Source organism: Trichosurus vulpecula, chromosome 1, assembly GCF_011100635.1.
Source record: "Trichosurus vulpecula isolate mTriVul1 chromosome 1, mTriVul1.pri, whole genome shotgun sequence".
Taxonomy (NCBI): Eukaryota; Metazoa; Chordata; class Mammalia; order Diprotodontia; family Phalangeridae; genus Trichosurus; species Trichosurus vulpecula.
This window is the reverse complement of record NC_050573.1, coordinates 111,651,248-111,667,701: the sequence shown is the minus strand read 5'-3', so window position 1 is coordinate 111,667,701 and position 16,454 is coordinate 111,651,248.

Genomic DNA, 16,454 nt, shown 5'->3' with positions numbered 1-16,454 from the left:
TTTCCTCAAAGCTAAACCTGAGGAAGGATGGAATTGATTGACCCAACAGAATGATTTTTCTTTAAAAGGGGCTATTGTTCAGAAAACATTGGAGGGGTTGGAGAGGGGGAGAAGAAAGACATAATTAGGTGCAAGTCAGGAGAAGATTCCTAGAGTACCTCAAATTATATTACTTTGTAGTATCTATCACATTACAATGTTGGGCCTTATCTGGCAAAACATCAGTTTCAACATAATCTTTCTGGTTCACCTGTTGATCCTGTCTTCCCTGTTCTCATAACCCTAATTTCCTCAGTGATTACCCAAAGGCTCATGTGACTTGGGTTATTATCATTTTTCTTATCATTAAAATATAAGAACATCATATAGTTAAAGGCTTGCCAAGAACTTTACAAGTACTTAATGTGGAAATACGTTTAATATGATTGTACGTGTGTAGCCTATATCAGATTGTATGCTGTCTTGGGGAAGGGGGTGGGAAGGGAGGAAGAAAACTTTAGAACTCAAAATCTTATAAAAGTGAATGTTGAAAACCAAAAATAAGTAAATAATTTTTTTTTAATTACTTTACAAATATTATCTCATTTTGTCCTCTGGACAACCTTGGGAGATCGGTACTATTGTTATTTCAATTTTACAGAGGAGGAAACCGAGGCAGATAGAACTTAAGTGACTTGCTCAGGATCACATAGCTAGTAAGCATCTGACATAGGCTTTGAACTCAGGTCAGCTTCCTAACTTCAGGTCTAGCACTCTATCCACTGAGCCACCTAGCTGCCCCTGTATAATGATAGATGACAGTTCCATAACACAAACACTTTCCATACAATATATTATTTGATTCTTCCATAAACTAGAAGAGCTAAGTGCTATCATAATGCCCTATTTTGTAGAAGAGCAAACTGGCACAGAGAGATTGTGACTGGTCCAGAATCGTACAGCTAGTAAATATTTGAGGCAGGATTCAAATCCAGGTGTTCCAGGCTGTGAATCTGGGGCTTTATGCACTACTGCCTCTCATTGGGTTAATGTGTATTATTAGGTCTTGCCTCAAGAGGACCGAGGTAAGTATTTCTTTTTCAACTATGGAATTGAATAGGGGGCTGAAGACTAGGCATATGAGGTAGTTGAAGGAACTGGAGATGTTTAGCCTGGAGAAGAGATGACTCTGAGGACATGATTGATGTCTTCAAGTCTTTGACCAACCATCATAAGGAAGAAAGTTTACCCTTGTTCTACTTTGCCCCTGAGAACATATCTAGAATCAGTAGATGGGAGCTGCAAAGAGGCAGATTTCCATATTAGGTAAAGAATATCTCCCTAGAAATTACAGCTGTTGGACGGTAGAGTGGGCTGCCATAAGAAGTAATGGTGTTCAAGCAGAGACTAAATGACAACTTGCCAGAAACTTTATGGAGGGGACTCCTACAGAAGTAGGATTGAATTTGATGACTTAGTTAATCAATCATTCACCTAGGATCTAGGAGCTGGAGATACAAACATAAAAATTAAAAAAAAATCCTTGCCCTCAGGGAGCTTGTACTCTATCAGAGGAGACAACACATACATTTCTAGGTACATCCAAAATCACTACGAGGTAATTTGGGGATGGAGAGTACTAGCATACGCCCGGATCAAGAAAGGCTTCACATAGAATGTACTACTTGAGTTTAATCTAAAAAGATATAAGGGGTCTATGAGGTAGAAGTGGCAAGGGAATACATTCCAGACATGGCAGAGGAGAGGAGATGAAAGGTTCTGTGGAAAAACAGTAAGAAACTTCAGTTGTCTGGACCTTAGAATGAGGAAGGGGGCATAAAACAACACAAATCTAGGAAGACCGGTCGGAGGCAAGTTGTGAAGGTTTTTAAAAGCCAAATGGAGGAGTTTTTCATTAATCTTAGAGGTAATAGGCAGCCACCAGATTTTATAGAGGAAGGATATGGTATGGTTGGATTTCCCTTAACGGAAATTGCTTTGTTGTTTATCCTTCATTCTGAAAGAGGACCAATGATATCACGTTGCCTTAGCCACTGAGTAGAGAATGAAACAGAGGGAAAAGAGACAAGAAACAGGGAGAACAAATAGGAAGCTATTGTATATAGTACAAAGTAAAAGGGGTGGTGAGGACTTAATGATGAAGAGAGAAAACCTAAGGTGGTGGCTATATGACTAGTGAGAAGGAAACCAACTCTAGAGATGCAGTATGGGTAGAAACAATAAAATTTGGCAAATGATTAAATGTGTGAGATGAGGAAAAATGAAGAGTTAAGGATAAGGCTAAGGATTCAGTTCAGTCATTTCTTCAGTCATGTCTGACTCCGTGACCCCATTTGAAGTTTTCTTGGCACTAAAGTGGTTTGCCACTTTCTTCTCCAGCTCATTTTACATATGAGGAAACTGAGGCAAAAAGGATTAAATGAAGTCACACAAGTCACATAGCTAGGAAGTATCTAAGGCCAGATTTGAACTCAGAAAGATGACTCCAGGCCTAGCACACTATCCACTGCACCACCTAGCTGCCTCAAACACTAAGAATATGAGCCAGGGAACTGGAAGGATGGTGGTGACTTTGACAGAAATAGAAAAGTTTGAAAGAGGGGTGTTTTTAAGGTGTGTCTGGGGTGGGGGGGGGGGGCGGTGCAGGGCAGGTAGGGTAGGATAATTAATTCTGCTCAATGTGGTATTAATATATGTGCTAGACTTAGAATCAAGAGACTTGAATTCAAATGCCAACTCAGACACTTGTGAATTGTGCGACCACAGGAAAATCTGTTAACAACCCAGTCTGTTTCCTTATGCACAAAATTCAGTGAATACTAGCACTGCTAACCTTGTAGAGTAAGGGAAGCTCTTCACAACCCTTAAAGTACTTTGCACATGTGAACTTTTGTATTCAGAGGTCTCTTCCAAATCTGAGGTTTTATGATTTTTCCCCCCAAACAGGGCCTCTGGTGCCACCTCCCAAGCTTTCATGGGTTGCTGGCTCCTTAACCACCCCCACAGAGCATTCTCTCACTTTGCAATAATCTGCCAGTAGAGGGATAAGTGGCCAGACAAGTCCTAGGCTTAGGAACTCTATGGGGACAGCCCGATCACATTCCAAGGCAAGTTAAGCAGCTTAGCACAAACCTGAAATTGCCGTATATTCGCCTTCTATTGAAACCTTTGCAGCTTTCTTCCTTTATCCTGCATTTCCAAGAACCAGGAACCATTCCTTAGATATTCTATGTCAGTATCATATTTATGCTATTACTCTTTTTAATAATACCATCCACTGTCACCCTTAGCAACCAACATGCAATTTATAAGGTACTGTTTTCATTTCCTTCTCCCTCCCCTTCACTTTTGTGTGGATAATGAGGAAGGGAACAGTATGGCATTTTGAATTAGAGTTAGAACAACTTATTTCTACTCTAGCTGTGTGAGTTTAGAAAAGTCCTGCAACCTCTCTGGGTCTCAATTTCTCTCCGCAAATGATGTGTAAGTTATCAATCATTGTTGTTTCCACTCCTGCCAGGAATTCTAGCAAATCACAGACAAGAGGTTCATGATGGAAAGCAGGCCATGGCATTAGTAACTGGCCAGGGATCTGCTAGGCACACTGAGATTAACTGGTATAGCCACCTCCACTAATAGACGGGGAACACTGGATAAGGAGATACCTCGGGTGTCTTGCAACTCTAAAATGCTCTGATTCAATGATTTTCACAGCTAAGAACCAGGCTGGAATCTCAGGGATCATGGTTACTTTCCTAAGTGACCTTGTGCTCATTAGTCTCCCTTTAAAGAAGATGGAGATGTGATTGTGACATGAAATTAGCATGGGCAATTGAGGACTAAAGGATATGGACACTGATCACACTAGGTCATTAACTGTATAAGTCTGGGTCCTCTGCAGACTGGGCGAAAAATCCACAAACATTGTCATGACAAAGAACTACTGATTCATGAATGGGAAGAGCTATGTCAGGGACTCAAGGGTTACATAGACATGCATCTGTGTATAAATATACCTACTTAGACATGAACATACATCTATATCACATGTGCACACATACATATGTATATACATGTACATATTATATTGTGTATATCTATGAGAGAAAGGGTTATTTCTCTTATATTAACAACCAATTATTAATTGAGATTAAGATTTTCCCTTTTCTATTTCCTCATTCAGAAGTCAGCCTCTTGTAGGTTATTCAGCCAGCATCTGAAGGACATTGCTGATAGATGAGATTGCCCAAATCCTCGGGGTACGTGCTTTTCAACCTCAGGTAGGACTCCACCCAACTAGGAGACCTTACAAACAGAATCCAGTCTAAACGAGATCTTGCCCTTAGGAAATAAGTACCTGTCTATCTTTGGGACTTTTCATTAGAATTTAGGGTGGCCTAGCTTATGAAGGGGAAAACCAATCAGGGGGGTCTGGGTAGAAATTAATTCTTTTGTCCAGATTGCTGAAGGCAGCTTGGTCTCATGATTAGGTCAGCTCTCTGCAGGAGAAACCGAAGATTTTTTCCCATCTCCTCATTAATATGTCCACACCCTCATTGATTGTTAACCAATAAGAATTGATTTCCACCTCAGGGATACCTCCTTTTCTAAAGGCTTTTTAAGCATTCAGAGGCCCCCAAGATTTATCTTTGGTTTATGAGAGAAAGCCAAATGACCATCCTTTCATTAATCATTTGCTAGCCACAATTAATGAAATGATTAATTACCCAGAAATTATGTCTCTCAGACTTTTCATTCATCAAATCTATATGTCATCTTACGAAATAGAATGTTAGGAATGGAAAAGATCCTGGAGTTCATAAATACCCATCTTTTGCTGTAGAAGAAAGAGATAGAGGAAGTCAAGTGATTTGCCCCCATTCACAAAGGTAATAAATAGCAAAGCCAGAGTTTGGAAGGCAGGCTGGCATGGGAGGAAGATCACTGATGGGATAATCTGCTGGAGAAGATAGCAGAGGATTGAATCAAGGAGGAGAGGGTAGGGGTAATGTCAGGGGATTTTGGCCTGAAGGAAAGAGAAGATGGAACACACAGTGAATAGCCTCATTTTTCTCTATAAAAGGTAAAGTCCTCAGCTGAGATGGAGGAGGAAGTGTGGGAGTCTTGAGAAGAGAAGGTTTGCACTGGCTTCTATGATAAGTTTGATCAGGAATCAACTATGGAAAAACAAAGATTGCCTTGCTGTAGTGTGGGTGAAGTTGAAACTGGATAACATGAATCTGTAGTGTTCCCAATAAGTATGGTTGTGTTACTTCTTCTAGTTCTGTTGATCAGTATATGAGGAATTGGATGGTAAGACTAGTCCTGGGCTGCAATTTGGCCAAGCATGAGTAGAGAGATGACCCAAGGGGGCCAGGAATTCAAAAGCAGAGGGCAGTGTGGTATTTAATTGATTAACTCCAGGTTTGAGACTGGTAAGAAAGGAAGGTCCAGTTAGCTGGGATAAGTACCTGAGAAAGTACTGGGTGGTGGGGGAGGCATTAGAGGTCTCAATGAGCACAAAGAATAGGTTAGACAGGGAGAAGCATAGGGAGAGATGGAATAATAAGAGGTTATGGTCACAGAGGAATGTCAAAGTTTTTGATCAATGACGTGCTGAGATCTAATTGTGACCAACCCTGTATGTGGCAGAGGTATAACGGAAGAGTCAATCATGGGATCTGAGGAGAGTGAGGAATTGGGCCATTAGGAAATTTGAGAAAGTATCATCATTAATGTTAAACCCCCTAGAATAAGTGCAGGAATTGGTGAGCAGAAGAAGACAGTGAGCCAGGTGCAAAAACTCCTTAATAAAAAAGAAATATAATGCCTTGGGAGCCATTACACAAAAGGGCACAATTATCTACATAGGATGGAAAACTGTAATAAAATGAACTTCAAAGAAGGAAATAGTACTTAGGGATGGCAACAAATGAAGGATTTGGAAGGCATTAGTTTTTTCTCCATGCTCAATTTTTCCCTAGAGTACTCTGTCTCTTCTCTCTCTTGTCATCTTTACTATAGTAACTCCTGTCCTAAAGCCCATTGTTATAGGAATCTCTCTTATCGACAATGGTAAAGGCCCTGCCCTGCATGAAGGATGCAGTAGAACTGGCAAGAGGCAAGAGCATCAGTTCTCAACAAGTCCCCACTCTGGGGACTTTCCAAGCAGAAATCCCCCTTTGGGACTCTTCAAACAAGAGTCTTCTTCAAGTGTAGCATCAAGTCAGCTTCCAGTTTTCAGAGAGAAGATGAAAGAGGCCAATCTTACTTTAGATTACTGGAGGAAAAGACTGTGGAAAGATATGAGAGAAGCTGGCAATCTCTAACATATCCCTATTTCCAGCTTGCTATTCTAGAGACTTCAGCGAGTTTCCCTTTGGGTGAGATCCAAGATCATCTCTCTTGGAGAAGCCGAGTTACCTCAATCCCAATGATAGAGCTCCTTTATTCTGTATTGTCTGGTATATATTATCCTATGTCTATCTTCTATGATTTCTGTTTTGCTATGATTTGGATAGATAGGCTTCTTTGCTATCCTCTATATATGTTCATTGTGGAACTGGTATAAGGTGAAGATATAGACCTTGGAGTCCCCTTACCCCAAAATGACAAAGCAATCAAAAGTTAGGTGGAACCTGATGATATCCCCAGATAAACAATATTTAAGGGAGCAGATAGATATACTTCTAGTGCAGTACTCCCTCTATCAGGAAAGCATACTGGTAGCTTCTGGCTCCAACTTCCTACTTTCCCTCCTGGCAAGAATGAAAGTCTCTCTTGGAGAAGTGTGGGGGAAAAAAAGACTTAGAGATGTCTATTCTTCCTCCTTCCAAGCCACACACACAAAGACAATCATCCTCACTACATATGGGCTCTCCCTATATGTGAGTTCTATCTATTGCTGCATGTGGGGACAGAGTCTTCACCATGGGGGGGGGGGGCCGGGGAGGGAGGCTCACTCCTCATATAGAGCCCATTCCTCACTCCCTCCCACTCCCTACACATGGGGCTCTATTTCCTTACACCACCTATCACATATTCTTATATAGAATGGAAGGAAGCTCCTTAAGGGTAGGGAGTTTTATTTCTGTCTTTTTATTCACAGAGTCTAGCAAAGTCCTTGATGTACTATGAATGCTTTTAAAAATGTTGGTTAAATTGAATTAAATCTAATTTTATCCTATATTTTAGAGTAAAAAAGAGCATCGACTTTAGACCCAGAAGATTAGGGTTTATCTCCCATCTCTGATAATTGCTAGCTATAGGAATGTGGGCAAAACACTTTATCTGAATTGTTCTCAATTATTTCATTTGTAAAACTAGAGGAAATAGATAGGAGATTCTTAAACCGAGATCTATAAAACTGTTTATTTTAATTTTGATAAGCAAGTTTTAGTATAATTGGTTTCTTTTGTAATTTTGTATATTTTATTTTATACATTAAAATTCATTGTTCTGAGAAAGGCTCCATAGGCTTATCAGCCTGCCCCCCCAAAAATGACAAAAATAATTAAGAACCCCTGGACTAAATTATTTATAAAGCATTTCCGAATTCTAAATCCTATGATCCTATAAGCCTCAGTTTCCTCATTTCTACCTGACTAGATTGCTGTGATTGTAAATACTTCAATACCTGGAAAATATGTGGTTTCATTGGCATGAACATCTTTTCAAGCAATGTAGATCAATATAAGTCTGCTTGTACATTGCAAGATGATTTCATGAGATGCCACAAAATGATAAAAATTTTCATCTCCCGGGGGCCAACCCTCTGGTGATGGGTCTCTCTGGATTCTGCTACCTTGATCCCTCATGGATAGACAAGTAATCTGTTTCCAGACTGATGCTTGAGGCCTTTCTAGCTTGCAAGGACCTACTACAGCTCCCAATCTAATGACATTGCCTTGGAGTACCACAGTCTCCACCAGGATCAAAGACCTAAGTAGGATCTCGAATATGGATACTAATACTAACATTAATACTAATATGAAGGTAAGCCATTAGTGAAGGCTGAATCAAGTGACACTAAAAATGTGCTGCCTGACTCCAGCAGGCAGACATTCCTCCAGCTGACTGAATACAGGAAGATTCAGGAAAACGGCGGATCCAAAGCTGTGTTGGCCTCCCAGGAGTGCCAGCTGATGCAGTTTCTCAGAAAAAGCACAGAATGCTCGGTGGAAATGTATTACTGAAAAGAGCTGTATGTAAAACACTCAAGAGATTTCTCCCTGTGCATGTTCTCAGGGTGTAAAGCTGTGTTCTCAGATGCTGAATGTTTCAGAACATTCTGTTTTAAGCCTACCACAGGTTCATTATCATCATGATTTATGTTAATACAAATCATAAAAATAATCTTTTTATTGAACTTTTGTTTCACATAAAATGCTTCATAAAAACTTTGTATCCTTTTGTAAACCTTCTGACATCCCCCTAACAGAAGTTCCTTAAGGTCAAGGACTGTATCTCCTTGCTTTTTGTTTGCTGAGCCCACCCTTACTTCTTTTTCTAGTACCATGCTGTGCATCTAGTTGGTGGTCAATAAGCATTTAACAAACGCAACGAAAATGTATGAAATGACAGCTCTCCAGAAGAACTCATTGAGGTACCCAAGACATAGTTACTGACCTCAAAGGGCTTACAGTCAAATAGATGTGATCCAATTTGGGGATAGCATTCATTACAGCAGCCACCCCCACCAAATTACAGTAGAATCTTGAGATGAGAAATTTAATTCAATTCATCAAACATTTATGAAGCACTGACTTCCTAGAAGGCACTATGCTAGGGCCTAAGGACACAAAGTGGTCAAAGGGCATGGCCCTTGGCTTCAAGAAGCTTACAGTCTAATTAAAGGGGTTACAGCATGTACACAAATACAAGTTTTTTGAAAAATGTGATTAGGGAAAAGGAAACAACTAGACAATTTAAGGAAGGAAAGAACACTTTTAGCCTGCAATAAGGAAATGGTGATTAGAGGAGGGGTGAGCAGGAAAGGTAAGCTATATGGAGGAGGCAACACTCAACTTGAGCCTTGAAAGAAGCTAAGGATTTCAACAAGCAAAGAGGTAAAGGAGGAGAAACAGCCTACAGAAATTCATGGAGACTAATACCAATAGAATGGAGCCCAATTTAGCTTCAACAGTGAGCATAAAGAAAAGTTACATAAAATAAGACTGAGGAAATAGGCTGAAGTAATGTTTTGGACAGCCTTAAGTAGCATTTGTATTGTAAATTCTCTAGGTGGTAAAGGAGGGGCACAGTCAGATCCATGTAAGATTATTTTGGCTGTTCTGTAGAGGATGGCCTAGAGAAAGGAAAGACTAGAGGAAGGAAGTCTATTTAGGAGATCAAATAAGAGATGAGGATCTACACTAGAATGACGGAAGTGTGGGTAGAGGAGAGAGAAAAGACATTAGAGATGGTTTGTGGATCAAAGTTCCAGAGCTAAATTCATTAAATGTAGGAAAGGGGGATAATTATGAGAGAGGGAAGAGTCCAAAATGACTCAGATTTTGAGTCTGGACACCTGGGAGAATGGTGATTGTGTCAACAGAAAGAAGGTAGGAGGAAGAGAAAGAACCAGTGAAAGAGAACAGAAAGGAGGGAGACAAGGCATTGATCCGGAGTGTCATAATGGGAAGGGCAGAGAGGATGGGGAAAGAAGGAATTCAGTTCATGGAGAGGGTAAAGGGCAGACTCAGGAGGAGTGAAGTGGTCAGACAGGTGGAGGGATGTGGGATTTAATCAGAGAGGGGGATTTCAGAATACAGAACAGATGGAAAGTGGAGCCATTCCAGGGGGTGGTGAGGTCTAGTGAGAATACAAGGCAGGAGGCAGGGGGCAGGTCATAGGGTAGGGTGGAGTAGAGATAGATGCTAGAGATAGAGTGGAGAAGTATGTTACGTTGAAGATGTTGAACTGGGAGAGAGGGGGAGGCAGACTTTCTGAAGTGTTCAGAGAGAGGAATTTAGATGCAACCTTAAACACCATCTAGGTCCTCTGTATAAAGAACCCAGCCTACCTTTCCAGCCTCATCTAAAAGGCAGCCTTCTCTCAAAACTATGTAGAACCGTGTGTGGTAAACTAAAAATAAATAAAGAAATTTTAAAAATAAATAAATAAATAAATAAATAAGTAAATGGATGAATAAGTAAATAAATAAATGAAAGGCAGCCTTCTGGATAGTGTGCTGGACTTGGAGCCAAAGTGACTTGGGTTCAAATCTCCCCACAGATAATTACTAGCTTTGCAGGGTCCCTATGCCTCTGTTCTTCATCTATACAATGAGGGGTTGGACTAGATACCTTCTGAGGTCCCTTCCAACTCTAAATTTATTAGCCTATGCTACTCTACCATAGAGAAGTAGCTAGGTGGTTCAGTGGGTAGAGCATTGAACTTGGCATCAGGGAAAATTGAGTTCAAATCCTGCCTCAGATACTTTTTTGTTGTTGTTCGCTTGTGTCTGACTCTTCGTGACCCTATTTGGGGTTTTCTTGGCAAAGATACTGGAGCAGTTTGCCATGTTCTTCTCCAGCTCATTTATAGAAAGAGAAAACTGAGGCAAACAAGGTTAAGTGACTTGCCCAGGATCACACAGCTAGTAAGTATCTAAGGCCAGATTTGAACTCAGGAAGATGAGTCTTCCTGACTCCAAACCCCAGCTCTATAAACCTAGCCACCTATCTAGCCAGCCACCTAGCTGCCCCCCTCAGACACTTACTCAGCTGTATTATCCTAGAAAGTCACCTTAAACTCTCTCAGCCTTGCTATCCTCTCCTGCAAAATGAGGGGGCTTGATTCATTGGCCTCTAAGGTCCCATTTAAATCCATTATCCTATGTATAGTCAAGGAAAATTGGATTAGCCATTGATTTCTAAATGTACATAACTTTCCCACCTCCAAACATTTGTTCATACTGTTCTGTCTATCTGTGAGACCTTCCCCCCTTCCCACTTGCTGAAATCCTACACAGCTTTCCATGATCCAGCTCAAAGCAATGTTTTTCTTGAAACTTTTCCTCTCTTACCCTCTCCATACCCCATTCCCATGCCATTTAGAATGCAATCTGTCTCCCTTCTGAGCTCTGAGAGGGTTCTTTTTGAACCTTATTCTATTCCTGACCCACTGGACTTTTGCACCTTTCCCTTACTTAGGTACCTCCCTTCTCAACACCTTCATTTTTAATTCTCTCAGTGTGCTGTTTTCCCTTATTAGAATATAAGCCATTTGAAGGTAGGAACTGCCTTGCTTTCTGCTTACATTTGTATTCCCAGCACTTGGCACAGCCCCTGACACATAGTAGAATCTTAATAAATGCCTTATCTAATGTTTATACCTCTCATGGCAGTTATAATCTGCTTTGCATTAAAGTTATGAATTATGTACTTGTCTAGTTTCACGAGAGCAGAGGCCATGCTCTGCTCATGGTCTCATCTTAAGCAGTACCTAGCTTTGTAAATATCTGTTCAGTTGTCTCTAGTTCACACAAAAGGAACAGAGGTCAAATTTACCCAAGGTCATGACTAAACCCCCAACTCTATTAACCAGCCAATCAGTAAGCAGTTATGAAATATCTCATGCAACAAGCACATAACAATTCATATACGCATGCTTGGGATACAAATACAAAAGAAAACAAGACCTGTCCCCAAGGAACTTATGTCCTAAAGAAGAAGATATGCACAAATATAAATACATCCAAAACACTTACAGAACTGACATGAAGTAACCTTAGCCGAGGGAACCAGGAAAAGCCACATGCCAACAGTACTGCTTAAACTGAGCCTTGAAGGAAACCAGGAATTTGGAAAGGTGGAGGCGAAGATGGAATACATTTCAGGCATGGGGAAAAGCTGGTGCAAAAGCAAGAAGATGAAAAATGGAGAGGCATGTGTGGGGAACATCAAGAAGATGACATTTAGCTGAACCATGTGGTGCAAGGAAGAGAATGATGTCAAAGACTAACATGGAAGCAGATGGTAAAGAGCTTTAAATGGCAAACCCAAGAGTTTACATTTGATCCTGGAGGAAATGGGAAGCCATTGGAATTTATGGAATAGTGGAAGAATCACTTTGGCAGCTATGTGGAAGATGGAAGGGAGTGGGAAGAGATTTGAGGAAGGGAGACCAATTGAGGTGCTGTCCAGGCAAGAGGTGATAAGGGGCTGAAGTAAGGTGAGAGCTGTCCTGCTCCCATGCAGTATTCTTCCCCTAGGACTTCCAGACAGTGCCAGGATGAAGGCAGCCCATGAAGAGCTTGGAAACATAGACAGCACCTCCACATTCCAAGTGGGTGTCTGACCAATAGTGACGGTAGAGTAGAAAGTAAACATTCTCTGTTCTTCTGACTGAGAAAAATTGGCTGGCAGAGAAGTCAATATTGACCCTGAGATAAACTATTTAAGCCCCCTAGCTCAAGATTTCTTCCCAAAGACACTCTGGCTTAGGGAAGCTAAACAAACCTTTGCAGCCTGAGGTTTTGCCTTCCACAGAACATGTTTGGGGTAGTTTTAAATCCCTTTTATAAAGGCTCTGGGAAGGAGGGGAGGAGAAGAAGTCTGTACCATTGTGCTTCTTTAAGAGCTAAGGTCACCCTGCTGCCTGAATAGACTTCCAGCCCTCCTCCACTTGTCTTTTCTCACCTGGGAGTTATAAACCCTATTTGCAGCTTTCAAAGCAATGTCTAGAAACAGAGTTATGGAAACAGCAGAGGTCATAACCGTAGCTCACATTCCTACAGCACTTTAGAGAGCACAAAGTGTTTTCTTCACAACAACCCTGGTAAGTCAAGGGATTATTCTCCCCATTTTATAGGTGAGGAAATTGATACACAAAGAGGTGAAGAGACTTGTTTAAGGTCACATAATGAGTAATAAGAATAGCTGGGTATCTTTCAAGAACCCAAAGTCACCTCCATGCCACAAGACTTCAGAGGAGAACTTTTAGTAGAAACTCAGATCTATGAGAAATTATTAATTTGGACCTCTACTCCATTCCAATCAGTATTAATTAGTTCAGTTTGATTACAAATGGGGTCATGATTATTAGCAATTACTAGTGATATACTCATCTAGTAATATACATTTAGTCAGTCATCTAACAATAGTACAAGAATAAACATGTATTAATACATATTTTACATAAATCATATAGGGATAATTAGATAAGATAGGTTTTTAAAGTAGACCTTTATAGTAGGCCTCAAACTTTAATCCAATGCTCACCACTTGTTTACCAGTTATGAAGCTCACTTGCGCAACCAAAAGAATGCTGATAAAGATATCTCCATACTGTTTTGCTCAAATTCCATGTCTAAGCCTAGCGTGGGTGGCATGATATGGAGAGTTCCTTCAATTTGTTTTTGTATCACCCATACTGTCTCCCCTTGTTCAACATAAGGAGGAACCCATCCATCTTATGATCAATTAGTCAGTGGAGAAATCCCATGCTTCACCCAATCTGTAACCCTCCTGCTAATACAACATTTTTTGGCTGATACATCATTTTTGGCCCTCAAAAACAAGGTCTCTCAACCAATGGGGATTTTATATTTTACTTTGTCTCTCCTGAGTGGGTATCAAACTATAAAAACAAGGTCCTGAGGACCAGGGGGCATCTCAAGTCATGAGGAAGATCTGTGGTCCACTTCATTAAAGGGGACCATGGACCCTATTGGCTTGGAGCTCTGCCTCAGTGGGTTTTCTTGTAGATTGGACAATTGTGGACCTCACAGATCATTCAGGAGGAACAATTACATTCCAGCTCCATATAGATTTTCTCTTTAAGGAATTTAGTGCAGTTACAGTTAGACGAGGGGGAAAAAAGCAGCCAATTATCCTGTTTCCAAAACAGCCCATTGGCATTGGTTGGGCTGGGAGCTCTCACCTCCTGAACAAACCAATTGAGTGGTTGTCCTTTGTTCTCAGAGAGGACCAAAATGACATCACTATGTTGGGGTCAAGGAATGGTTTTTCCGATGGTGGCTGATCATTCTGATACAAACTCAGAAGGCTCTACCACAGGTCAAGCACAAATAGTCCTTATGAACATTTGAAGTGGAGATGCCTCTAAATTTGCACATCTCGCATTTCTTTTGATCTACTGCAATTCTACTTTGCTCACAAAGCACAGTGACTTTTTTGATGTGGGAATGCCATGCTGGGCAGTCCTGTGCCAGTCTCTCCCATATCTCACAATTGATTCCAAAGTTCTTCAGAGAGACCTTGAGAGTGTCCTTGCATAGCTTCTTCTGACCTCCATGTGAGTGCTTACCTTGTGTGAGTTCTCTGTTTTCAGGTAAGCATACATCTGGCATTTCAGCAACATGACCAGCCCTTCAGAGTTGTACTTTCTGCAGTAGAGTTGAAGGCTTGGCAGTTCAGCTTGAAAAAGACCACTTCAGGGCAGTTAGGTGGCACAGTGAGTAGAGAGTCAGGAGGACCTGCGTTCAAATCCAGCCTCAGACACTTGACACAGTTACTAGCTGTGTGACCTTGGCTAGTCGCTTAACCCCAATTGCCCTGCCTTCCCCCCTCAAAAAAAAAAAGAAAAAGAAAAAAGACCACTTCAATTTGAATTGTCTTAGAAGATTCTGAAGATTACCTGGCAAGATAAAGTACCAGACACTGAGGACAAACCACTATAGCACAAAAGATAGGTCCAGTAATCATAGCCCACATTTTTTATAGCACTGAAAAGTTTAAAAAGCACTTTCCTCCCAACGGCTCTGTGAGCTCAAGTGTTAGCTCAAGTATTGCCTTCATTTTACAGATGAAGAAAATGAGCTTTGGTGAGAGGTGGTTTGCCAATAGTACGTATCACTCAAAGAATTTGAACTCAACTCCCCTGAGTACGTTGCTCTTTCTCCCATGCTGATGGCCATGTTGAACACTCTCCTATGGTCCTCTCCTGCCTTCCTGTCTCCCTTGGGAGTCAATGGAAACTGACTTTGAGCACGGGATGCATACTGAGGATGAGGAGCCATAGCAAATAAATGTAATGAGATATACTATAACCTAGGCAGTGGCAGGTAGTAGGAAGAAAGCAAGTTAGTTCATGCATACTCTGTTTAAGAAGGCAGGTAAGTATATTTTGAAAGATTTTTTTTTTTATTTAAAGCATGAGTGTTTCAAGGATTAATCTTCTGTTATCTAAAGAATTCACTTATATGGAACAGCTCCTTCTCCACAAATGCTGAATAAATGAGGGCCCCAACGTAGATGAAAGAGATCTTGCCTAGAATTTGGAGAATGGACATTGAAACTCCAGCTTGATGCTTAGGTCAGTGGGCAAGTGTCTTTCTCCCTATAAACTTCAGTTTCATCCTCTGTAAAGTAATGCTGCCTAGGTTTGACACACCAGATTGCTGTAAGGAAAGCACCTAGAGATCTTGAAGGTTAGGGACAGGACCTGGACCTCTGATTTCATTGTCATAGGGAGCTCCTACTGAGGAACTTTCTCTACTAAGGGAGGTCAACACTTCCTCTACAACTCAGAGTCTTAAAGAGGTGTCTGGGCAATTCCAAAAGATCCATGATGAAAAATACTATCCCCCTCCAGAAAAAGAACTGATGAACTCTGAATGCAGAGTGAAGAATGCTTTTTTTCACTTTCTTATTTTTCTTGCTTTCTTTTCATTTTTAAAAATATGGCTAATGTGGAAATATGTTTTGCACGACTTCACATATATAATTGATTATCATATTGCTTGCCTTCTGAATGGGCGAGGGCGGAATGGGAGGGAGAGGATTTAGAACTCAAAATTTTGAAAAATGAATGTTAAAAAAAAAAGAAAAGAGTGATCTAGAACACTCAGAGATTAATTAATTTGCCCAGTATTTGTCAGAAGGTGGGATCTGAATCCCAGTCTTCCTGATTTCAAGGCCAGCAGTATAAGCCACATTATCTTAAAACAAAATATAAATGTGAGTTACTGTTATTTGATTTCTGTAGTAGGGAGGTATATTGGCCCCTTTGCAAATAGCATGTGGTGAGAAGGTAAGTGATTAAGAAGAAAATTCTCCTGACTTCTATAGTCAGACTATAGCCACAACTTTATGCCATTTCTAATGAACAATTAGTTGTTCATGGGTCAGACTCAGGGGCCTGAGAGCAGTATGGCAAGCTACGCATAGTCATTCAATGGTTAACTGCTATTTAGAAAACCACTGAATATCTTCAAAACCCTCTGATTCTCCTGGGAATGAGGTCTACAGTGGCCTCTGGAAGGCTGATTTCAATGTATTGGTGAGCTGCAAAGAGAAAATAAAAATCCCATTTCATTTCTGTAATAGGAGATGGCTGCTCCCTGGAAGCAGAGCTGGAGGTAGCATCCAAAGCACACTGCTGGATGGAAATGGGGTTTTTCAGCAATTTAAATTGCAATTCACTCCCTCTAAAAACTGCATTTTCTGACAACTCCCAGTTCAGGACATTTGCCACAAGAAGGGCCC